Source organism: Botryllus schlosseri, chromosome 3, assembly GCF_051294905.1.
Source record: "Botryllus schlosseri isolate E-star chromosome 3, Bs_hap1, whole genome shotgun sequence".
NCBI classification, from domain to species: Eukaryota; Metazoa; Chordata; class Ascidiacea; order Stolidobranchia; family Styelidae; genus Botryllus; species Botryllus schlosseri.
In genome coordinates, this window is record NC_137238.1 from 11919071 (window position 1) to 11945028 (window position 25958).

Below are 25958 nucleotides of genomic sequence, written 5' to 3' on the forward strand. Positions count from 1 at the left end.
CGAGGTGTCAATCCCGGCAATCTATATTTCGCCGCCTTGTTAAAATTGTTGACGACGTTACAGGCGCATCGTTCAAAATTGCGTGGAATATAGCCAAACCCGAGAAATCTGCTAGAGAAGGTGTGATTTCAATAAAACTTTAACATACTTTGCGAATATTCGCTGGTTCTGGAACTTAGCAGCAAGGACAATATCACCTGACAAATTTCGAAGCCACAGTTGTCTGATTCCACCGTGACCATAATGAAATAACAGCAATTTCAGTCGATCTTTTATCGCATGATCTGAAACACGTTGTCGAGTACACTGTAAAAAATCTGGTAGATTTACTGGGAAATCTCTGTAAATTTTACCACGAATTACCGGTCGCAGCCAATTACTGTGCGTAGCTTGTCATTTTACATTTTGATATGTAATATTACCGTAATATAGCTGTAAAGTAAGTTACCAGAATTTTTTCGCAAAATTACTGACAGTTACTCGTTACTGCAGTTTACCGGGCTATTGGCAAAATTGATTAGCTTCAAAATCGCTGCAGCCAATGTATACGTAGAACTGAATGTTACTGATATATCATTCTAGAGGTGATTTGACCTGATTGAACCTCGTTTGCGAGACTGGGGTCTGTCATACCGAAATTGTTGGCCCTAGTATCAATTTAAGCTTAGTAGGGTACAAGAAATAACTGACAATCGTAGCTAATGTGGTACACCGTAGCCATATTATATTATAAGGCAATGGCTGTACGGCCAGTCTCGCTGGTTACATTCGTTGTCACGGATAAGGCTGATAAGTTAGAAAATTAGTTCAGGATGTGTAATATTGCTCGGGGAAACTAGAAATATCAGCACCGTATGCTCAGCTGACCATTTGTTAATGGCGGACAAGGCGACCTGTAATCAAGCCCCGAACTACTGCCATCTCCGGCTAAGCAAATTTGCGTTGTCACCATGTTACAGTTGCATTGTGGGGAATAGGCTGGACGACTTAGTACAGGCGCTTATGGAAAAACGTCCAGTTTTAAAATATATTTGATTCGTATTGGGTTTGTAGTATTTTATACGAATGGAGCTTTGAATGAATAATCATCGTAACATTCAGGATTTGTTTCAGCCCAATATCTCGTGTTTATATCTGTGTTATCTGTGTATTTTGACATGTCGAAGACATCTCGTTTTGGTGGTAGTGTTTGTTGCGCCTATGGGTGCAGTAAAAGGCAGAAAAAGATATCCACGGAGTCATATATGAGAAGTAATAGCGATGGTAGTAGCGATGAAGAGTCTTTGGTAAAGCGTCGGCATCCAAGAACATTTCACCGGTGAGTGAATGGCAGAATATGCAGGGCAGCAAGACTATCTTTGAAGAATCAGTTTCTATTTTTAATATCTCCTGACCATCACATTCAATCAATGTCCAGATAAGCCACAGCATTAATGAATAGGCATTTTGACCGGCCCGCAGAGAGTTTCTGCCGTCAAGGTAAAATCCTAATCTAAAAGTATAGACAAATTTTATGCGCCAAAGAATGGATCCAAGTTTGCCAACCTGAGAAAGACTGTCATGAAACCATTTGTTCTGTTCGGGTTTACATATATATTTACGAGCAAACATTTTCGACCATGAACAATTGAACATTAACAAGACAAGGCCGCATACCAATATAACTGGTGATATAAATTTCAGGGTTTGAGCAACGAAACACTCCTTGTTCATCAAAAAACCAGCCTTGTCGATAGGGCATCCGCAATAAGAATGCGCCAAATCTGATAGCCGAGCTTTAGGAGCAGGTAGGCTATATCATTGTCTAATTTATGACGGGTGTCAGCCAAAAATATTCGGGTTTATTTCAATATGAATATACTATTCAATTGTATATTAAAGGTCAACTGCATCTTCATAACAACTTTGCGGAATCATGTTCAGAATTTTTTTTCATAACGAAATTACCGACTTTCCGTGTTTCAACTCAATCGGAAATTGCCGTAATTTTGACTGAAAGTTCCAATATTGGCATGTTTACAGAAAAAGCAGAATGTGCATTGTGACGTCAAGTGAGTGACACATATTATCAACACCGGTCACAGCGGCTGTTTGTGTTCTCGCAGTTTTTATTCTAGTCAGTTATGGCCGAGGTTTCCATTGTAACGGATTTGCCAAGTGATATTGAGACTGAGTCCGAGTACTCGGATGTCGAATGTGAGTATCATTTTTTCACATGCTTACAAAATTACCGTTTAAATGTCGGATTGGTTCAGGTGTTGATGCGCTCGATCCCACGTCAGTGGAACCCCTTGCAGATTCATGATGATGGGTCATGATCAGCCTATAGCTTGCCCAGCGCAAGCCGCTCGTCGAGACTACATGAAATACAGTTGTATATATAGTCTGTAGTGTAATAGCTCGTTTCAGTCATGTATCTTGATATCTGACATCTTGATAAGTTTGTGCTGTAAGGAGGTTCCGAGAGTTACTGACAGAATTGAAGTGTATCACAGAATTGCCAGGATTCAATTCAGTGTGTCTGGACGTTGACGTATTGGAGATGTCCTACTATGGATATCGACAGGAATATGGCCGCAGAATAATAACATCGAGTTCGATGCATGAATATGGGATGAGTCTCTGATCCGGTTGCCAAATACTTTTCTCGCACTAATACACCTGTTTTCACTTTTCAGGAAGTTGAAACATACTGCCTACAGAAATTGTGTTCGCTGGGTATGGAGATTCTGTGGCAAAAACCAGCGGAAAATCCTGCCTGCATGCGTCGTTACTGCTGTCCGAACAAAATTTACGTCAAATTCTTACAAAGGATTCCAGTTCAGTAACGCCACATTGTAAATGTACACTGTACAGTTGTATTCCAAATAATAAACGCATACAACTAATCGACCAAAATAGCTACTGTGTCAGGCAGAAAAGCATATCGGGTTTTATGTCGGGCGATAGCTTCGCTTCCTCTCTAATTTTGATTATGCTGCTAGTCAGAGGAGGTGAAACGGTCTCAGCACAGTCGCTCAACTCAACAGTTTCTGGTCCAGTTCTGATGAGTGCTTGAACTTCTTCGACAAGCTCATTGCAGTATTCTAGAACATGCATAACAATATGACGAAATCTTATGATGCAGTCAGATCAAAGGCAGTTACCAAATGTTGAATTTTCAAGTATCTTGTGTCAAGTATCTTGTGGACAGAACATTCCCCATTTTTGTACGTTTCGGGTATTTGACCGCGGTGCTCCTTCTTTCGACATTTTCTGAGTTTTCGAGCAATTTTCATTGAAATGAAGGATTGCCAACTGCATCCTACAAAAAATGCATAGTAATTATGCCAAAATCTTATATAGGTTGTTTTGAATAGGCGAGAAACTGCAAGGTACCTACCTGGCTTTTTTGACTGAAATATGGTTGTAGTGATATAACTTTGGGCAGAAATGATTGAGGAGGGCATTGAATGATTCACTTACAGCAGTGTTTCCATTCGGCGATAGATGGCGTATGTCATTTTTCATTCGCGTTGAGTGGAGAATATCGCAAATCCTGTCATATGCCAATGAATCTGAAAATGGATTATCATAATCAGGGCTTTGGAGCAGCCGTAAATTTAAACTGCTCCAGCTCCGGCTCCGGAGCTTTCTTCTTTCATACATTAGCTCCGGCTCCAGCTCCGGAGCCGCATTATTACCACTGCTCCGGCTCCAGCTCCGGCTCCGGCTCCCGAAATTATCGAATTGGCATGTCTATATCAGGAGTGGCCAACCTGCGGGCCAAATGTGGCCCGCGAGAGGGTTTTGCGTGGCCCGCGATGTAATTTCCTATTATATTATCGAAAATGAATTGCTCAGATTGTGAACTTGCAATGCCAACCAAAGATTACAAGTCTGGCTGCAACACTTGAGATGTTGATGACTAATATATCAGTTACGACGCATTGGCAGGTCCAGGGTCCAGTCAAATTTTCAGTAAATCGTGGTACATTACAATAAACTAAAATAGTAGTGAAATTTTCTTCACGCTTCGCGTGTTTAATTGTCACACGATTTCTTGCTTGGTAGCCTACCGCTACTGAAAATGAAAAAAAAAACGCCTAATTTACCCTATTGAATCTAACTGTATTCGCAATTACGGGAGAAAGTCTTTTCGCGTTTGCTCTGGCATAAAGATCGTCGACAGTGAAATGTAGGCAAAAAATGATTATCGCATATTATCGGAGACCTTCGATATCGATGTGGTCAGACGCTGAATAGTCGTGTCCTTGCAAACTGAGTCTAGCAGGCGGTATACTATACAGTAGACCGCAATATACTCGAGTAATAATATAATTGACCTATAGTTTATATATAAACTCTGTAAATTTTACCCGCTTGGCGCGGCTAGTGGACCGCGCACTCGTTCGTCAATTGCATGTGCCCTTCCTGGTCTATATAGATTATACTAATCTACCCATAGGTTAGTTATCTATAGCGGGGCCTACGAATATCGTAGGCCCCGTCTATAGTAATATAGAGTCCGTCAGCCGTCAGTAACATCCGATGTAGCAACGAAGACATAGGTGCCGCCTTGCCGGCTTGTGATGTCATAATAAATACTTGTCAATTGTCGATAACATCATAGTTGCACTAGAACGGACTTTACTCTATGTCATTGCTGCACACAGCATTAAAATTCAGGCCTGCTGTTCAATTATGATAAATCAGCAGATGTGATTGTTGCATATATAATAGCATCTTATGAAATACGTCGGAGCCGGAGCTACTCCTCAAATAACGGGCTCCAGCTCCGGCTCCGGCTCCGGCCGAATTTTATGTAGAGCTCCAGCTCCGGCTCCAGCTCCGGTGAAAATGCCCGGCTCCGGGGCTCCGGCTCCGGGCTCCGGCTCCGGCTCCAAAGCCCTGATCATAATGGTAAACAACAGAATCAAAGATGCTATTCATTGTAACTTAAATTTAGGCCTATATGTATCATGTATATATGCTGAATGGAGCAGTTTGTTTCTTTTTGATACAGTGAAGTAGGCTATTTCATCTTTAAAGGATGTAACGGCATCTACACTACCCGTAAATCAAAATCTGGAGTATGAGCAGTTTTTGCAGTCTTGCTTGATTCTCAATGTGCTACCTAAACCAGACTCTTGCACGTCCGACTCTGATTGACACATTGGACAATGTTGAAAAATGCTCACCAGCTTTATTTCTGCCCACAATCACAAACTGGATCTTGCTATTCTCCAGACATTCCTCTGAATCTGAATGCCTGCAAATCAATATCTTGGTGAAGACTTGGTACAAATATGATTACACTGTTCAAGTACTCACTCTGACTCGCCATCTAACTCTGTTGGGTGGAAGCTATCTTGACAGGGATTGGATATCACTTTCACAGTCTTCATAATCCTCTCCAGCAATAGGGTTTGGACAGCGATGAAAAGACACTTTGGGTACCGAATATCGCGTATTCGAGCGACCATACGCGACACAAGATGTACCTCCGTGCCTCATCTTCTTCATACCTTCCATATTCACAATCAAATCCAGTATCAAAATCAATCCCAACACGAATAACTATCTGTTTACCACACTGAGCTATACCAGGACTTTTGTCGTGTCACTCACATGGCGTCATTTCATAGCTGAATGATTTCATATCCGTTTTTCGGCTTTTCGATTTATAATTTAAATTACTTGAAAACTATCATGTAATTTGAATTTTTATTATTATATTCATATTCCTAACCCCATAACGTACGAAATAAGACGAAGTCATTTTTTAGATGCAGTTGACCTTTAAAGTTCTGTACCTCCAAGACGCTGTTCAAATAGTGGTTATGTATATCACAGGATAAAATGGATTTCGTGGCGAGGTTTCAATCCCTACATTGGGACAAATTACGGAAATAATCCGGAAATTTTCATTTCAATCAACTGTTCACTAATTTGATGAGACTGACAACTTCAAATCGAGAAGGTTTCGCAGACAGTACGAAGTCACCCTGATTGACGTTACTATCTCCATATTTTTATTTTTTCCACAAACCGCAACAAAACGTCTCTAAACAGCAATATGTTTGTATCAACAGTTTAATGGAAAATTGGCAATGAAAATGAATTTCCACACTTCGATAGTTCATGCCAGACGATTATTACGATGATATGAGTCATGAGGTTTTAGCAGTTGTTGTGGAAACTGCCTCATGCTTTCCCAAATAAAATAAAAATTAGAATATCAACCATACTAAAAATTTAGAGGTCTCGCGGACCCCCAGTTGAGAACCGCTGCACTAGACAGTGACTATATATTTATGAAGTTTTAGTTCTAATTACTATACCTTTATTTTAGCCCTAGTTAACATAAAATTCACAAATTTCAGGCTTCGAACAACCGACGAGTGAGACCTTCTGCAGTTCCAGATAAGAAACGGCATAATGAAGCACAAACCGCGGAACCTGAAGTAGTTCTTCACGACCACAGCTAATGTGCGCACACGTCTCCTCGAAAAGTCGTTCAACAGCAACGCCGTAGGGTGGCAGAAATTAAAAAGAGGTTGGTTGCAGCCAGAATGAGAACATACCGTCTGCAAAAAAAAGTGAAAACTCTGGATGAGGTCATTGCATCTCTTAAGAAGAACAATTTGATAAGCGATACGTGTGTCACAAAAATTCAGTGGTCTACCAAGTGAGCTCTTGCAACGTATGAAGCTACAAGCTGGTGGAAGAGGAGTCAAATACTCAACTGCAATCATTTGCAATGACGCTTCAGTATTATTCCACTAAGGCATACAATTTTGTGCCCCGCAGTGGGGTGGCCTTGAATGTGACTGTGCCTGTGCTGCGTAAGAAGAGAAGAAATTCCATTAAATTGGAACTAAGATCAGAATCGGTTCGTTTATTATACCTCGTTCGCAGATATTAAGCCCTAACTTATCCCACATTTGACTTTCAGATCACCGTTAATTACGCCGAAGGCAACGTAAAGTCGATCACAATTAATTAATTTATTTCTGTTTTTATTTTTTTATGTTGTTATTTTAATAGAAAAATTCGTTTCTCATAACCGAAGCTGGTGTTTCTGAAAACGAAAGTTCAGCATTTTTGTACGAGACAGTACAGCGCGGTATTTCGTGTGACGAGGCAGTACAGCGCGTGTGACCACAGAAATGGTTGATCTAAAGCCAGGTTCGAGTGCTTCATCTAGTAGGTAGGCAAGTATCGTGGGCAGAAAAACTGAGTTGAAATGTTCACATCTCCAGTTGGTTTTGAATCTAATCTAATTTCTGGTTTCATGTAAGTGCAAAACGAGTCAAGCTTCATGTACACACGTATATGGGTAGCTATAGGTGTAATTATGATCAAATACATGTACGCCATTTAGATTGTATCTTGTGCCGTATTGATTCGATAAAATTAATATTTATTATCAACTCCCACAGTGCACAGATTGCTGTAACCAACATAGCCTCAATTTCACTGTGAATTGGGCAATTCTAGCTACATCTGAGTAAGGACCCATGCATTCCTTGTTTCTCTCATTCAATGAACTCATTCAGTCACTTCTACAGAAATTACTACCCCATCGCTACACATAGCAGACATATCTTTACTTTCTCTTTTTTGGATTTATTTAAATACGCTGAACCAATAAATACGTAGAATAACCACAATGGCATTCAATTGATTTCAGCAGTGCCTTTTGATATGTCCCATGATGCTGAATTTTCTCCATCAGCAATATTCACAGCCACCACGTAGCGGGCAGTTACAGCATTCACATCAGCTCCATTGCAGTATGAAGATTTTGAATCCAGGATAGGTAATTCTGAGGCACGCTCCGATAATAACTTCAAGCTGGCAATCGTAGATGCTTTTACTTCCTATAGATACATATATCTGAAAGATAACTGAACTGGCATTATACATCTTTTGACAGCTTGGTTATTTCTGTACACGTAAAATATGCTGGATACAACGAGTAAAGCAATCTACATCAGGAATATAACCACAAAAAAAATACATACGATGACACATAGACAACCTTATTTTACCACGAACAATCGAAACCACTTATATCTTCGACATGTCGAAATACACAGATAACACAGATATAAACACGAGATATTGGGCTGAAACAAATCCTGAATGTTACGATGATTATTCATTCAAAGCTCCATTCGTATAAAATACTACAAACCCAATACGAATCAAATATATTTTAAAACTGGACGTTTTTCCATAAGCTCCAGTACTAAATCGTCCAGCCTATTCCCCACAATGCAACTGTTTCTAGTGACAACGTAAAATCGCGAGTAGCGCACTCCAGTGTTTATATAGCTCAGTGCCTGTAATAGGTTACAGGCACTGAGCTATATAAACACTGGAGTGCGCAACTTACCGTGACGGCCGAGAAAATTGAAGAACAGCTCTGGCTACCTACTTGCGCACTGGTGCTTATGGTGAACAACTGGGATTCTCCGTGTTTTTACGCTTTTCGTGGGATTTTCTTCTGGAATAAGTATGATTTATCACAAAACTAACACAGACCATCTTCATAAACTATAGTATACCCTTTCTAATAGGTATGTCAGCCTTGAATGACGCCATGGATTGCATTTGCGACTTCCGTACCCATACCATAGATGGATGTAAAACGGCGAAGACTCGTGTGTAAATTCAAAGGATACTGCATTGCAACGACATGCCGGCGCGAATATTTCAACGATTCGCTTCTGACTACGTCAAATTCAACGTGAAGCAGTCTTGAGTAGCAGTGATGCTAATCGCCTTCGGTGTTGTTAGCTTGCGAGTACAGCAGGAACACTAAGTTTGCTCTCGATGTCTCAATGAAGTTATCTAAACCTAAATTGCCCTGTCCATGATTTTGCCACGGTTATTAAACTGTAATTGCACTATACGGTTCTATACACCAGAAATATTATCAACGAGATCATTGTGATATACGGTACTTTTATTTTAGCAATCCACATAGAAAGAGTATGGTTCAGCTGGGTGGTTCAGCTTGGAAATTCATAAATAGTTTTCAACGTTGCCGGAAATATGCCAGGAACCAGGGAAATTCATAAATAGTTTTTAACGTTGCCGGAAATATGCCAGTCTTTTGTGCCACCGAAATAAAGAAGGATAATTAGTTTCTTGCAGATTGAGACGACCAAATAGGCTTGTCATTGAATACGGTACCCTATAAAAGCAAAATATCAGAATCAGAACAACAAAACTAATTCATGTAATTGCTTGAGCATCATGCATTGCTGAACACTTGCATTTAAAACAGAACTAGCCAAGAAAGGAACATGTTGACATTGATGCTACTGAAATAATAAAATAATTCCTGGTGGAGTCGATATAGTTGCCGATTGTCAACATGGTCAATTTTCAATTCACGACATTGAAAAAATATATACATCAATTAAGAATGTTGAAATAGAGTCGTCCTGAAATACCAGCCTAGTGTGCCTGCCACTTTTGTAAACATAAAGTATGGGGAACTATCCAAGTCATTCGGAAGGTAGTTGCTGACGGCTGATGCCATTGGGAAATCGCTAATATTAATCTTCACTGATGCATCGAAAGAAAAAGGTTATGATCGTGTATAGATATCAGCAACGGTACATATCCATCCATAGCTATGTCATGAGTGACAATTTTTTTGAAATCTTGAAAATTTTCTCGTATATATTTTTATGTTGGTGTCGAGTAAGGGATACTGCATAATCAACAGTCGGGTGATTCCAAATGAACAGAAATGCACTTGAGCTTGAGCTCGCGATCAATATAAGTAGAAATGTCACCTATCCTTTTTGCCGGATAAAGTATGCGTTTAAAACAAATTTGATGAAATATTAGATGCAACAAACTGAGGCGATTAAACTCAAAACATTAACTGCAACAAACTTTTCAATTGGAAATTTTTCAAAAATTAAGATCTAACTCAGTGATTCCGGGGGGGGGGGGGGATTTTGAAATCTTTTGGGGGAAATCTGGCTTTAGGGTTGTATCGAAAGATACACTGGGTTCACGAGGTTTTAAGATTTTTATGGTAGAACTGTTAAAATATATGGAACTAGTTCTTTACAATTGTAATTTCTTTTGGCGATTTTTAGCTAGATGTATGTATGTATAATTATATATAAATGATTTCCGTAGAAATTCCACCCCCTATTTAAGTAAGGGTCTCGAGACGATTTCATTGGGTCTGTGTCAGCTTTTCAACCAAATTGGTACTAAGCACGGAAAAGTCAGGCCGCTGGTGCAAATAATCAAAAATCGTCAGATTATATTTTCATCTGAAAAAGACACACACAGATAGGAGCATGCCGAACGACCAGTTACAGTTTCTCAAACTGGCATCCACCTTGGCCTAGTGCTCGATGTCACAGTTCCTTTCGATGTTAGTCTCTATTCCGCGGCCTTTCTTGCTCTTTCCATTGTTTGAGAGCTCTTTTCATTTTTTGGAGCAGATCCTTTAATATTTTGAGGGCTTCCAATTTTCTCTCTTGATGTCTCTAATCCATTCGTTCTTTAGAACATCATTGCTTCCAGGGAGACTGAACACATACCATAGTAATAATCAGGTGTTCTTAGGCATTCCTTCAGCTGCAAACTAATTCATAATACAATCATCTGTTCATGTATCTGTAAATAGAAAATTTATAAAAGTGTCAAGCTGGCTTCAAGCAAAGTGTTGGATGAAAAATTGTCTCCTTTATAAATGCCAAAATCCCACAGATGAAAAGGAAGTGGATATCGCCGCTTAAACTGTGTTTCCTCATCCTCACTACCCTCGCTATAACTCCTGACAAACTCGATACTGCCTTCAAACGTTTTGTACAGCCATAAGCTTGTAACTTATAAATAAGCACAGCACATCTGACCGACTGATCCCCCCTGACATCTTGAAATCACCTGTACGTGGATGTGAAAATGCATATGGATGAAAAATTTAGAAGGATCACCTAGTGATCAGTGATATTAGTTCAGAGTTGTGAATCTTACTTCTATAGCTAACTGCTTCCTGTTCTGAGATCTGAGTTATCTCCTGTTCCTATATCGTACTTATTCTATTCCCACAATCCCCCGATGTTATAATCTGTAAGTTATAGGAATAAATGGTTTAGTATAAACGCAATATCAACAGATGGACGGCTGATAACTAACAGTTCCTGATTATTAGTCAGTTTTATGAAGGTACAATGCGTAAACGCATAAGCGCCCAGGTAAAATTTCCGACGACTAGGTAGCCAAGGAGACAAAATGGCTACGCTTCAATTGTCTCCGCTGGAGACAACATTGGGAATACGAGATGCGCACCGCTTGGTTACAGGTGACTGCTTTTTCTGAGATTCGTAGTAAACAATCAACGCACAACTGTGACATCACAACCAGCGTCTGGTTAGGTAAGTACATTAAGTAGTGAACAACACATGGAATATATATCAATTTATACGAAATTAGATGAAAAAGGGGACTACATGCAATGATAAATGTTTCTGTATGGAAAAAACGACCCAGATCAAACATTATAACGTGGCCAGTAAATATTATTGGTGTAATGAGTTAGCGGATGAATACCATTTATTTCGAAATCGTTCGAGTGTCGACGCAGAGATGGCCAGAGTCCGGTTCAGGAGCCGGAGCAGGATTTTGATGAATTTTACTGTGGCCCGATCGGAGCCGGATTCTGAAACTGCCTTATGAGCCGGATTTAAACAGGATTTGATATTCATAAAAAATATTTGGTGATGAAGGTTCAAGATATCTTATATTCAAGGAAAAAGCTGCTTCGATATTATTTCATTGCTATGGATCAAGCCCAGGCTGGTTCCGACAATAAATGATAACGTTGAAACCGCTGCTACCGGTCACGTCGTTGAAATCTGCAATGATAAGATTACTACTGGATGAGATGAGGATTGAGGACGAAGGCAGGCTCCAGCAAGCGAGCTGCAGAAGTGTTTGTTTTCGAATTCAGTTGTTCCTTAGATGTTGATTCTTATACTTCCTGTTCATCAGCCATTAGGGTACCTGATACCAGTTGTCAGGAGGACAGAAAAGCGAGGTATCGGTGTTGTTGCAGAATGCAGAGGTAACTCATGGTGATTCTGATTTCTGATGTCATTCGGAATGATTGTGTGGTGTGGTAATGTATGAATATATGCTGGCATGGTCAATTGGTCATGTTTATGATTTCGGAAACACACTAGAACTGAAGTACCACCGGTACTCTCTGATTGATTGTGCACATCATCATGCTGACTATATAATATTATATATATTTCCTATTCATTGCTGCTCTATCAACTCAAGTGATCATTTAGATTGATTCATCCATTTTATTTGATACATGTCTGTTCTGTGAAAATTTAGCTCCATTCTTCAGTAGTACTATTGGCCTAGTTGTCTTGGCCAAGTCACAATGCACAATAACTTATTTTGTTGTTGGCATCATGGCATGCCTGGGTTACTATGTTTACCTTCTCCGTATAGCAACTAATATTGCTTTCTCTGTTCTCACAGTCTTTTTAGCTCATTTCCCCTGCCTAGTTACTACTACTAGCATTTATATTCAAGATATATACCGTACCTAACATTATTGATTCGAAATGTGATATAAATAAACCCTTGTAAAGCATATAAACCCTTGTAAGGCATTACTTCATACTAATTTGTTGATTATAATATTCATATCTGTTTTACAGGCTATATTTAATGTGAAATAGCACTAAAGCAATAGCAGGATTTTTTCGGATCCTAATTTTGGTGCTCAACTGTCGGACTCCGAAATCCTATTTGACTGTCGGATCAGGACGGATACGGATTCCCAAAATCTGGAATCCGCCCATCTCTGGTGTCGAGTGGCCATTAGTGAGATTTGAGCAAAGCAAAGGGTGGAGCGAAGCTTGTTGTGCTTGAAGAAAGTGGACACGATCGTTAAAAATTCCTAGGAATGCTGAATGGAATACGCATCTTAAAAGGTAATACAGTACTACATAGTATTTGTTACCGTGAATATCTGACTCTGCACACCAGCCCTCGATGACTTAGACTTCATGATTGATATATTTCATTCGCCGCATTCTCTGTTCTATTTTGGGATATTTGTCGACTTATATAGTGACCACATACTCCGCTGCGAAGGGGTTGAAACTGTTGGCTTGGTAATGTCATTTTCGGGCCATAGCATAGATAATTAGATATGTTTTCATCCGCTGCTGGATTTGTTTGCCACACATGCCACCTTAAATTAGGAACTTTTTGCTTCAATACAGAGATAAAGTCATGAATCTCTGCTATGTCATGTAAAAGGCGGAGCCGTCATCACACAATGTACCAGTACCGGTATTTCAAAACATGTTATATTTTTGTTAGCCTATTTGTCTTAGTCTTTATAATGTCATGTCCACTGTCCAGTGTCCAGGTTAGGAACTTTGCTTTATATAGCGACTTACGCATGAATTCTTTTTAGTGGAACTGCAAGATACTACTTACACAGAAGGAATGAGAACGAGAAAAAGAAACAATTGGAAGTTTGGCCGGTGGTGGAATTAATTCACGTTTTCTTGAGACCACTCGTGTTACTGCATGTCTCCTAAAGAAGAATTAGACCTCAAGCAGCAATATTTTTCCATCGATAACCACTTCATCGTGATATCATGAATGAATATACAGTTTGTTCCAATGTCGTTTTGGAAATGTGAAGAAAATGTTGCGATATTTTTGCATCGGGTTGCTTTGCGATAGGTATGGATGTACGTGAATTTACAAGCTGGTATGTAACCTGATTTACAGGGACAGCATGTAGGTAGGTAGATGGTAAAATGACAGTCTCGATCGCAAATATACAGGAGAACATGTAGATTAGATATACCGGAGGTGACTGTAACATTACAGTCTGGCGTGTAAAGTGAGATTACCGGACGAGTGTAAGTTAAATTTACATTGACTAACGGTAATGTTAGATAACCACGAAATGTCTGGCTACCGTGCTTCCAAACATTTCGCGGTAAATCGAGGTTTTTATTTTTTACAGTGTAGACTACTTTAGCCGCCTAGCATTGGACGAATCTACCGACTACACAGAATTACATAGCTAATTATCTCGGTGCATTTTATCAGAGTGGACAGATTTGCAGAGGAAACGCTGGCAAGGAAAATGTGAAGAGGGGACCCGCGAAGAAATATCAACTTGAACAAGCTAACTTTTGTAACTATTGATGCAGGGCTCCATCCATGGAAGGAAAGAAGAACGTCGATTTTTTTGCTCAGAAATCACCCCGAACGCCAGACTTGTTCCCATATCACTGAGAGCTCAAAGTGATAAGTGCCTCTGTGAAGAAAAAGTTACCATAATCTTATGCTTGCTCGCTCACGCATTGAAACAGAAAGGTCGGTTCTCTGTTGGAAAGGGTTGAAGGTGCATATGCCGACCACGAATGAAATGCACGCTCCATGAAGGGTTTTGCTTGCGCCGCTGGAAGATAGATATTCTTACAAGAAACAGCAACTGTAAACTTACGAACACTGTCCATTAATGCTTCATGATGCATAAAAATGTACTAAATGCCCGTATACGACTGGTAAATAGGCGACAGTAGCCTTAATATAATGGTAGCCTATAAATACGTGGTAATAATGTTCTGCGGCCCGCGGCGTCTTTGGCTGTTCAAATGCGGCCCGTTATACAACGGAAGTTGAGAACCCCTGCGTTAGATGATTAAATTCCGAAACTTGATAATAACTTGCTTTCTGGATATAAATAACATTCAGACTATACATAAATTTCGAAAACTATGATGTCTATGCAAGACTATATTCGCCAGGTATTCTATCAATATGTGTATTTAGGACTTTGTATCTTCGCGGATAATATGAGCTCCCAGATAGCACCCATCAACGTTGAAGTAGGCGCGGTTTTTATGATGATATATCCTAGTGATTGGGCAGCAATATCATCACTAATTAATTAATATAAAATGCGATTTTGAGTGCAGACAGATCGCGGTTTTGATTTCCGAGGTCTCCACATTTTAACACTTATTATCAGCTCGCAGTATAACTGAATAGGACTTCATTCTGCCTGCATAATTTTTTCATGTCGAGTATAAGGGTAGTTAAATCAGTACTAAAATGCCAACGGACTAGCCGCAGGCGCGCGATTCTCGGCGCTATAATTAAACAAACACTTTCGCTGCAGGTACGCGATCCACAACGTTATAACGATAGGGACAAATTCGGTGTTTTTTGATGATATATTAAAATTCTACGCACATTTCGCACGATCAACATAATATTAATCCCCAGTAACGTAGTCAAAGCATAACGGAATTTACGCAAAATCGGTATTGCTCTGCAATAATTTTGATCAATATGTTTTGATAATGACTTGCTTCCGAGAAATAAATAACATTCATTATCAGAGGTGGTCAGTAACGCAGTACTTCTACTTTTTTGAAGTACTCAATTAGTTTTCCTCTATCTGGTACTTACTCAAGTAGATCTTTTTCTCGCTACTTCTACGTTTACTTCGTAAGATTTTGTGAACTACCTACTTACTTTTCGCTATTTTCAGTTTGTCAAGTAGAAGTAGTTTAATCCCCCAATAAGAAAGATAGCCTAAGGAATTTCGGGCTGTTTTCATGTATAGTACCAACATTTAATTTTCATAAAAGTCATGTAATACTCAGAATTTTCGTCGCGCTTCGCGAACAGTAGATGTGGAGTGCCAAATATGCTTTAACGAAAGCGTCGCTGAATATGATTTAGATACCGGGTTGCGTGGTTCCGTTCCCGCCGCATTGCCGCCTATATAGAATATTTCATTACAATAAGTATGTCCCCCATAACGTTTGATACAATGTGGAAATTACCTATTACCTAGCAGCCCATGACGTTTCCTAATCTGAAAAAGTGGAATGTGAATTTTTCAACGTTAGACCTATTTTGGCAGACCGCCGTTGAAACTTTCTGGACGAAAGACATGAAATATATTTTCTGCTTTGTAGAAGTCGCATATGTATTTTTCTTTCAATTACGAGTATTATACGTTGGGTTCTAATTATTGTTTCAGTTCTTTTGTCTGGAGAAAATACATGTTGAAGTTTTAAAACAAGTGTAGTAATGCCTTATATTTTCCGAAAAAAAGCTATACGCCATATGGCAATTTTACGATCTGCCATATTTTTAATTAACGTATACTAATCGCGAAAAGTGTTAAAGCCGTATCCGACACAACTTCTCCGTATTGCGCTTCTGCTGAGCTAGGGGCCGTATAATGCGGGGGAGGGCACCAAGGCATGATATTCTCTAAAACGGGGTGTTCGAGTGAACAAAGGATTAGTAAGAATCGCATTTACATATCAATACTATCATATACATCCCATGATGTGGGCGACTGCTTATTCTGTCAAAAATTGACACCTCCTGGGATGCATCAATATGAATCAAGCTCTCTACTCCTTCAGCATTACTCCATTTGCAGCTTTTGACAGTCCATGCGAACGAATTACGATTGTTTTCACAATTAGTTACTTACTTGAGTAGATTTAAAGTCTGTCAATCCTACTTCTACTTCAAGTAGTTTTGGGTTGCCTATGTAAGAAGTAATTCTACTCGTACCTGAGAAGATCTTTTTCGTCGCTACTTCTACTTCTAGTTGAGTAGCTTTCTTGACTACTTTGACCACCTCATGTTCATTATACGTTATATGATACTTTTACTTGATATTCTATTATCTGTATTTAGGGCTAATGCGACTTATAGCACTATGTATCGATAATAATTTGTTTCCGAGAAATAAATAACAGTCATTATACGTTAGATCAGTGGTTCCCAACCTTTTTCGGTGTCGGGGCCAAATTTAGAATTTCAGAGTACGGTCGGGCCGCACGAATACCGGGACAATGAAACGGACCCAAAATAGTAATCAAAATGTGAAAATTGGCATTGTTCCGATCAATCGCTCTAAGCCATTGGCCTTTGTTATGGTAATTGTGTTGCTGCGCTCCCATTGTTCAGAACAATCGATCTTTGGTGGCTATTTCGGAGCAGTTTTATTGCCCTGGCGAGATCTCAATTCGTATTTTTGGAATCAGTACGACAGTAGCTTTCAAATTACTCGGACGCTTGGGTCGTAAGCTGTAGGACTACCAATTATGCTGCTTTCGGGGCCGTTTAGTAAGTCAGCTTTTATTGCCTAAGCGCGCGAAGCGCGAAAATTTTCGGTAACTCATAATTGAATCGGTCAATATGATCGGGAATCGCATATATATTGCTATCAATTTTTATCCTCTCTCTGCTCACGTAATCAGTTTTACAGGTAGAGCCGAGGGAGGTGTGTTTGAAAAGGTATACCTCTCATTAATAATTAAACATCTCCGGGCGTATATCCGTTGGCAGGAACGAAAGAGCACTTCGTGAGCCCCCCTCCCCCAAAAATACTTTGGTCTTCGGCTCCGATAGGGTGAAAAACCTACCCCTATCACCTTGTTCGCTTTTACCGCGAAATTAGCTGTACCGTTAAGTGAACCAGCGCCAAGTGCGAAATTTTCGATAATTTGTGATAGAATCGCTCAATATTATTGGGAATTGCATATATAGGCTATTGCTATCAATTTCTTGTCCTCGCTGCTCACGTAATCATATTTACCGGTAAAGCTAAGTGAGGTGTCTTGGACATTGTAGAACCCGTTGGTATGACCACGTAATATGATGTTATTTCGTGACCTCCTGTCTGCTATATCAAAAAATATAGAATCGCCCAAACGTAGGCTACTAAACTAAGAGACGCACACAATTTCAAATTGGTATTTCTTCACTGAAATATAATTTGTCCGTGCGATATGATATGTGTCTTGTGAGGTTCAGATTGCCAAGACAGTATATTGTATATATAACGAAGCTTCGGTCAGCATAAGGGCAGTCCTTTTCGGTCAAGGTTTTCTGACGCACTTCTTGGAGTCGCATGTTACATGGCGAAAAACTTAAGATGTCGTGGTGCGTCGTGGCGCGGTAATGGCAAACGCCGATATGCCCATTTCGATAAATATATTTTTTGGAGGGGATAAGTACCCAAAAGCCAAGATATTTGGCAGCATGAAATCACGCCTAAAGTAAAAAGATGCACAAATTAAAAAAAAAAATACTCCATAATTTATGCTTATTCACGAAATAATTTTGAGCCCCCTTCGAGCTCGCCCCCTCCCCAATTGTAGGGTGTGGCGTGCCGCAGTTATGGTCTTGTCTATACCCATATCTATAGCTACTGCTCGTTCAAAGATAGGGCACATTGCATTGAAACAGCAGGGACGTAACGTTAGTAGTCTACTCACGACATTCCTGCAATCCTAATTAAAAACTCCAGACTCCAAGCCAAGTACGTTCATTTTATAAATATAAAACTTTATTTTTTGTCAATACTCGATTTCCTAATATTTTGTGGGGGCCGCAAGAAGGCTATCTGCGGGCCGCATGCGGCCCTCGGGGCCGCGGTTGGGAATCACTGTTCTAAAGCATTGTAGATACACAGTTTTATCTACGTTTTATTAACGATCCCGATTTGCGTGAAGAACGCGTTAAAACGCGTCGACACAAAAACCGACTTAAAACTATCCTGCTAGTCTTTAATATGAACCAAATAAAAACGTTTTTTAACCTCAATGGGCTGTTTCGTGTTTGCTGGGATATGATCAGGACTGAATACAAGAAAACGTATTGCTCTATCAAGTATGCCGGACCCCAATTGTGGAACAGCATCTCGCCGGCTATCCGACAGTCGTCGAGCATGTCCGCATTCAAGTCGAAATACAAGCAATTTCTTCTAAATCAATACTAGCCAGTCTTCAGGATTACCGGACCACGACCTATCATCGACCTCGCCCTCCGCCGCATGCCACCCCATTTTGTCGGTTAAGTCTTATAGTCTCTGCATTACTTTTCATCCAGTGTACATGCCTCTTATTTACTTCGCCTAGGCTAAGGTGGGTGTCTGATCTTAATGGCTACTCCAAGTTGTTTCGACACCTTCCTGTCTTTTCATTGTATCGCAGTCTTGTGATGTTTTGAAACGATGAAAATATTAATAAACCTGATTGATTGATTAATTGCGATAGGATTTGCTTAAGTTTCATCTATATCGTAAAATGCGTTTTCGCGACTCAGAATGACTTATCGCGATGGAAAATAGCAAAAATAAATCGAAAAATTTTCGAAGTCCCACCTTGCAATATTTGAGTTCTACAAAATACCCTTCGAAATGAGTCCGCATGTTGGATATTATCGAAAACCTCCGTTCAAAGCGCTGCGGCTTTAACTCGAGCGAACAAGTATTTTGGATATTAGGGAAGTACTTGTATAATCTACATTTTAGAAAACTTGAGTAAAGCTTACGAAATCTCTAATGCGCTGGAAAAAGTACTCGATACGCTACATTGAATCTAAAAATATTAATCCCCATAATACGTACTGGGTATGGGGTTTGAACTCACGTGAACACTTGTTCATTGAAACTTAAGTCCATCGCCTTAACCGCTCGGCCAACCCAGTTCCATTGCTACGATATCTGAGAAATCTTTTAAATTAGAGTAGAAGTAACTATTTCCGAGTAAGTTTCACGGAGTCTCGATACGCTATATTTGACTATAAAATATTAATCCCCATACAACGTACTGGGTGTAGGGTTCGAAGCCTAGACTAATAGGAGGATCGTGATTGAAAATAGATGGAGGATCACTGGATTAAAGTTTACTGAATACTCCCAATGTAAAATTAGTATATACCACACAAAATCCGGAGTGTAAAGTCTTTAGTGCATCGGAATAGTGCAGTTTTCTATCTGCTTTACAAAATTCATACCATTTTTCTTGCTGCGTTCCGGGATAATCGACAACTTAATAAGTTTAGCATTAATTTTATAAAATCATAAATCAAGTGAAAAAGTCTTTAGTTCGCCATACAAAAGTGGTTTTTCTGTCTACTTTACCAAATCCGTCGTGAAGTGCCTGGTGCTTTAATAAGATTAGTATTCATTTTACAAATCCGGAATTTTGCGTCAATTCTGTTATGCGTTTGACTAGATCGCAGAGCTCATATGCAGTTTGTATACTCGACTTCCAAAACGTAATTAATTTCCTAATCACCGAATGATAACCTTGAAACTTGGCACAGTGTGTGATGTTATCGGTATGATACAGAATGCAAAATCTGGTTTCCAACCTCGATATCGATTACCATCAAAAATCAGCATAGATTAATACCAACTTTCGCGTAAAATCCGTTCTATTTCACCTCACACCTATGCAATATACATAGTCGATTCGAATAATTCGATGTAAAATTGTTCGACTTGTTAATAATAAAATTAGTATTTATTTTACAAAAAAGGTCTTTGGTAGATTGGAAAATAGTCCCTATCTATGCCGAATTTAGGTTCTTTAGTAAAATCAGAACATACTATACAAAATACATGATTCAGTGTGGAAGTTTAGTAGAAATGTAAGAGTTTAATCGGAGTAGTTATCTAGATACTTTACGAAATTGAGTGTGCTATCTTCCAAATCGGTATGGAGCAACATCAAATTTAGAACACCGAAAAAGATCTACTAGATAAAATGTTCAGAGTAAAGTCTGTTATACATTTAGTTGCCAACTCTGAAAGCAAGCAAAGTTTGTGGTATTTGCACAACATCGAAATTTGCACACTCGTGCTTATCCTATCACGAAAACATAAGCTACTTACCAATATTTCGACTCATGGGTGTGAATAATTTTTGAAAAACTTGAATATGCCGCATCCAAACTTCGTAATTTTTTCGATCAGTTTTTCGTTTCTATCTACTTTAAAAGACTCAGTGTAGAAGTTTAGTAGAAGTGTAAGAGTTAAAACTCCACGATTCCGTGCTACGCTAGAGCGCCTAGCATCTCAGATGCCGATAAGGTTCAAATGACTCGCCTCCGACCATTACTGATGATATAATTACCCGTATTCTCGGCATGCAAAAATTTTTCATGTATTAGTATGAAGCCCTATTCAGTTGCACTGCAAGCTGAACATAAGTCGTACGGATGGTACTAAAAATAACTGTGTATCGTTTTGTATACGCACATATTGCGGTGTTGCGATATAGGCCAGATGCGTTTGTCCAAGTTCTGAAAGCTGGAAAAGATACTCTCATATTATTTGATTGCGATTTCAATCCCACAGAATCTCGAGTTATTCGTAGTCAATGGAATGCTACCTCTACCATAGATGTAGAGGGAAAAGAGATCTTCCGATTTGTTGGTATCGTTAATATTCAACGCAAATCGGGCTTCATAATTGTACGGGGGGCTCATTGTTCAATTTGAATTGATCAGCGTGTCGCTATACATGATGCACTATATCGAAAACATTAATGCTAGTTGAATATTGTCGAATGGTTGCCTATAATGTTAATTGCATACAACGGTCTCGGTGATCTAAGCTCAAGATTTGAATAGCTGGTTATTGTGAAACTCAATAAACTATATTATAATTGAATGTTTACGTTTTGACGTCTTGCATTCATCGTTTATGAGTGTATTGCTGATAGTGTTCTCGTGAACATATATAGTCCGAAAGCAATGGGCCTTTGGTAAAGTTATATGGCCGAAAACATCTAACGGTTAGAAGGGTATTTCGAAGGGTATTTTGTAGAACTCAAATATTGCAAGGTGGGACTTCGAAAATTTTTCGATTTATTTTTGCTATTTTCCATCGCGATAAGTCATTCTGAGTCGCGAAAACGCATTTTACGATATAGATGAAACTTAAGCAAATCCTATCGCAATTAATCAATCAATCAGGTTTATTAATATTTTCATCGTTTCAAAACATCACAAGACTGCGATACAATGAAAAGACAGGAAGGTGTCGAAACAACTTGGAGTAGCCATTAAGATCAGACACCCACCTTAGCCTAGGCGAAGTAAATAAGAGGCATGTACACTGGATGAAAAGTAATGCAGAGACTATAAGACTTAACCGACAAAATGGGGTGGCATGCGGCGGAGGGCGAGGTCGATGATAGGTCGTGGTCCGGTAATCCTGAAGACTGGCTAGTATTGATTTAGAAGAAATTGCTTGTATTTCGACTTGAATGCGGACATGCTCGACGACTGTCGGATAGCCGGCGAGATGCTGTTCCACAATTGGGGTCCGGCATACTTGATAGAGCAATACGTTTTCTTGTATTCAGTCCTGATCATATCCCAGCAAACACGAAACAGCCCATTGAGGTTAAAAAACGTTTTTATTTGGTTCATATTAAAGACTAGCAGGATAGTTTTAAGTCGGTTTTTGTGTCGACGCGTTTTAACGCGTTCTTCACGCAAATCGGGATCGTTAATAAAACGTAGATAAAACTGTGTATCTACAATGCTTTAGAACAGTGATTCCCAACCGCGGCCCCGAGGGCCGCATGCGGCCCGCAGATAGCCTTCTTGCGGCCCCCACAAAATATTAGGAAATCGAGTATTGACAAAAAATAAAGTTTTATATTTATAAAATGAACGTACTTGGCTTGGAGTCTGGAGTTTTTAATTAGGATTGCAGGAATGTCGTGAGTAGACTACTAACGTTACGTCCCTGCTGTTTCAATGCAATGTGCCCTATCTTTGAACGAGCAGTAGCTATAGATATGGGTATAGACAAGACCATAACTGCGGCACGCCACACCCTACAATTGGGGAGGGGGCGAGCTCGAAGGGGGCTCAAAATTATTTCGTGAATAAGCATAAATTATGGAGTATTTTTTTTTTTAATTTGTGCATCTTTTTACTTTAGGCGTGATTTCATGCTGCCAAATATCTTGGCTTTTGGGTACTTATCCCCTCCAAAAAATATATTTATCGAAATGGGCATATCGGCGTTTGCCATTACCGCGCCACGACGCACCACGACATCTTAAGTTTTTCGCCATGTAACATGCGACTCCAAGAAGTGCGTCAGAAAACCTTGACCGAAAAGGACTGCCCTTATGCTGACCGAAGCTTCGTTATATATACAATATACTGTCTTGGCAATCTGAACCTCACAAGACACATATCATATCGCACGGACAAATTATATTTCAGTGAAGAAATACCAATTTGAAATTGTGTGCGTCTCTTAGTTTAGTAGCCTACGTTTGGGCGATTCTATATTTTTTGATATAGCAGACAGGAGGTCACGAAATAACATCATATTACGTGGTCATACCAACGGGTTCTACAATGTCCAAGACACCTCACTTAGCTTTACCGGTAAATATGATTACGTGAGCAGCGAGGACAAGAAATTGATAGCAATAGCCTATATATGCAATTCCCAATAATATTGAGCGATTCTATCACAAATTATCGAAAATTTCGCACTTGGCGCTGGTTCACTTAACGGTACAGCTAATTTCGCGGTAAAAGCGAACAAGGTGATAGGGGTAGGTTTTTCACCCTATCGGAGCCGAAGACCAAAGTATTTTTGGGGGAGGGGGGCTCACGAAGTGCTCTTTCGTTCCTGCCAACGGATATACGCCCGGAGATGTTTAATTATTAATGAGAGGTATACCTTTTCAAACACACCTCCCTCGGCTCTACCTGTAAAACTGATTACGTGAGCAGAGAGAGGATAAAAATTGATAGCAATATATATGCGATTCCCGATCATATTGACCGATTCAATTATGAGTTACCGAAAATTTTCGCGCTTCGCGCGCTTAGGCAATAAAAGCTGACTTACTAAACGGCCCCGAAAGCAGCATAATTGGTAGTCCTACAGCTTACGACCCAAGCGTCCGAGTAATTTGAAAGCTACTGTCGTACTGATTCCAAAAATACGAATTGAGATCTCGCCAGGGCAATAAAACTGCTCCGAAATAGCCACCAAAGATCGATTGTTCTGAACAATGGGAGCGCAGCAACACAATTACCATAACAAAGGCCAATGGCTTAGAGCGATTGATCGGAACAATGCCAATTTTCACATTTTGATTACTATTTTGGGTCCGTTTCATTGTCCCGGTATTCGTGCGGCCCGACCGTACTCTGAAATTCTAAATTTGGCCCCGACACCGAAAAAGGTTGGGAACCACTGATCTAACGTATAATGACTGTTATTTATTTCTCGGAAACAAATTATTATCGATACATAGTGCTATAAGTCGCATTAGCCCTAAATACAGATAATAGAATATCAAGTAAAAGTATCATATAACGTATAATGAACATGAGGTGGTCAAAGTAGTCAAGAAAGCTACTCAACTAGAAGTAGAAGTAGCGACGAAAAAGATCTTCTCAGGTACGAGTAGAATTACTTCTTACATAGGCAACCCAAAACTACTTGAAGTAGAAGTAGAATTGACAGACTTTAAATCTACTCAAGTAAGTAACTAATTGTGAAAACAATCGTAATTCGTTCGCATGGACTGTCAAAAGCTGCAAATGGAGTAATGCTGAAGGAGTAGAGAGCTTGATTCATATTGATGCATCCCAGGAGGTGTCAATTTTTGACAGAATAAGCAGTCGCCCACATCATGGGATGTATATGATAGTATTGATATGTAAATGCGATTCTTACTAATCCTTTGTTCACTCGAACACCCCGTTTTAGAGAATATCATGCCTTGGTGCCCTCCCCCGCATTATACGGCCCCTAGCTCAGCAGAAGCGCAATACGGAGAAGTTGTGTCGGATACGGCTTTAACACTTTTCGCGATTAGTATACGTTAATTAAAAATATGGCAGATCGTAAAATTGCCATATGGCGTATAGCTTTTTTTCGGAAAATATAAGGCATTACTACACTTGTTTTAAAACTTCAACATGTATTTTCTCCAGACAAAAGAACTGAAACAATAATTAGAACCCAACGTATAATACTCGTAATTGAAAGAAAAATACATATGCGACTTCTACAAAGCAGAAAATATATTTCATGTCTTTCGTCCAGAAAGTTTCAACGGCGGTCTGCCAAAATAGGTCTAACGTTGAAAAATTCACATTCCACTTTTTCAGATTAGGAAACGTCATGGGCTGCTAGGTAATAGGTAATTTCCACATTGTATCAAACGTTATGGGGGACATACTTATTGTAATGAAATATTCTATATAGGCGGCAATGCGGCGGGAACGGAACCACGCAACCCGGTATCTAAATCATATTCAGCGACGCTTTCGTTAAAGCATATTTGGCACTCCACATCTACTGTTCGCGAAGCGCGACGAAAATTCTGAGTATTACATGACTTTTATGAAAATTAAATGTTGGTACTATACATGAAAACAGCCCGAAATTCCTTAGGCTATCTTTCTTATTGGGGGATTAAACTACTTCTACTTGACAAACTGAAAATAGCGAAAAGTAAGTAGGTAGTTCACAAAATCTTACGAAGTAAACGTAGAAGTAGCGAGAAAAAGATCTACTTGAGTAAGTACCAGATAGAGGAAAACTAATTGAGTACTTCAAAAAAGTAGAAGTACTGCGTTACTGACCACCTCTGATAATGAATGTTATTTATTTCTCGGAAGCAAGTCATTATCAAAACATATTGATCAAAATTATTGCAGAGCAATACCGATTTTGCGTAAATTCCGTTATGCTTTGACTACGTTACTGGGGATTAATATTATGTTGATCGTGCGAAATGTGCGTAGAATTTTAATATATCATCAAAAAACACCGAATTTGTCCCTATCGTTATAACGTTGTGGATCGCGTACCTGCAGCGAAAGTGTTTGTTTAATTATAGCGCCGAGAATCGCGCGCCTGCGGCTAGTCCGTTGGCATTTTAGTACTGATTTAACTACCCTTATACTCGACATGCAAAAATTATGCAGGCAGAATGAAGTCCTATTCAGTTATACTGCGAGCTGATAATAAGTGTTAAAATGTGGAGACCTCGGAAATCAAAACCGCGATCTGTCTGCACTCAAAATCGCATTTTATATTAATTAATTAGTGATGATAT

At 39.4% G+C, this 25958-nt stretch overlaps 3 long non-coding RNA genes across 3 annotated transcripts; all 3 read left to right on the forward strand.

Annotated features, from left to right (window-relative positions):
* The first annotated feature begins 1861 nt into the window (after positions 1–1861).
* LOC145434932 (uncharacterized) lies at positions 1862–2888 on the forward strand. The gene is made up of 2 exons (XR_013913640.1): positions 1862–2196; positions 2256–2888. It is a non-coding gene; the product is annotated as an uncharacterized LOC145434932 (long non-coding RNA).
* A 3538-nt stretch (positions 2889–6426) lies between these two features.
* LOC145435783 (uncharacterized) lies at positions 6427–7009 on the forward strand. The gene is made up of 2 exons (XR_013914018.1): positions 6427–6874; positions 6938–7009. It is a non-coding gene; the product is annotated as an uncharacterized LOC145435783 (long non-coding RNA).
* A 5876-nt stretch (positions 7010–12885) lies between these two features.
* Positions 12886–13727, forward strand: LOC145435784 (uncharacterized). The gene is made up of 2 exons (XR_013914019.1): positions 12886–12980; positions 13472–13727. It is a non-coding gene; the product is annotated as an uncharacterized LOC145435784 (long non-coding RNA).
* The last annotated feature ends 12231 nt before the right edge of the window (positions 13728–25958 follow it).